Below are 1,171 nucleotides of genomic sequence, written 5' to 3' on the forward strand. Positions count from 1 at the left end.
TTCACAAGTATAACCACGAAGATAATGCATTATACCATGGCAGATTGAAAATAATTTCCAAAAACAATAAATTAACACTAACAGTGTCTTGAGTGTCACCATAAATGCAAACTTATAAACCAAGATATAATAAAATACTTTATCCATCTAACCCCATTAATCCCATCCTACACCTGAATAGCATAAAATTAACTACACATTTCCCATGCAATAGAAAAAATAAACAAACATTCATGCACCCATCTAATTTCCTTAACCTCCCCTACCCATATACCAACTCATATACCCACCTACTCATGAATCATTAATTATTATATCAGATAATTATATTAGAACCTAGAAATTTCATTAACTATTTACCAATCAATAAAAAAAAACCAAACAATCATATGAAAATCAATAATAATAATAAGAAAGTTATGAAGTCGCGACTACTCTGTTACAAAAAAAATATTTTCTAACATCCTTGTGAGATAAACCTGTTGACAACTTCATATGATGTCCTCTAGTTCTCCCATCATTATTGAGCAACATGAACGAATGACCAGTATCTGGATTGGCCACCAACATTTTATATAAAAAAATCAGGTCCGCTCTAGTTCTTCGATATTTCAAAGAATGCAAGTTCAATTTTTTTAATCTATCAATATACTCTAAACCATAACAAGAACGGATAGATCTAGTAGCGAGTGGGTGATGCATTGTCTTCAAAGTTTGATGGTACTAGTGGAGTTCCCCAAGGTAGTATCCTGGGACCTCTACTGTTTACAATTTATATTAATGATCTCCCTTCAGCATGTGAGAATATATATCTTTTTGCGGATGATGCAAAGATGTTTAAAATTATCAAATGTCCAGATGACTTGAAGTCCATGCAACTAAATGTGATCAATATGCAAAATTGGCTAAATGTCTGGCGTATGATTCCAAATGTAGATAAATGTTGCGTATTGAAGTTTGGAAATAAATATAATAATATTTATGAAATGTGGGATTCTGTCCAGGTCAAACAAGTGATCCAAGTAGTCAAAGTCAAAGTGTTTGTTGATGATAAACTATGATTGAAAAAGTTCTTTGAACTTTTTCAATCATTTGTATTAGGTTTATGTGATGTGGGCACCAAACCTGTATCGCATACTCTAGATGTGGTATGACCAAGCCTTTGTAGAAA

The sequence above is a fragment of the Helobdella robusta genome (assembly GCF_000326865.2).
Source record: "Helobdella robusta unplaced genomic scaffold HELROscaffold_42, whole genome shotgun sequence".
In the NCBI taxonomy this organism is placed as follows: domain Eukaryota; kingdom Metazoa; phylum Annelida; class Clitellata; order Rhynchobdellida; family Glossiphoniidae; genus Helobdella; species Helobdella robusta.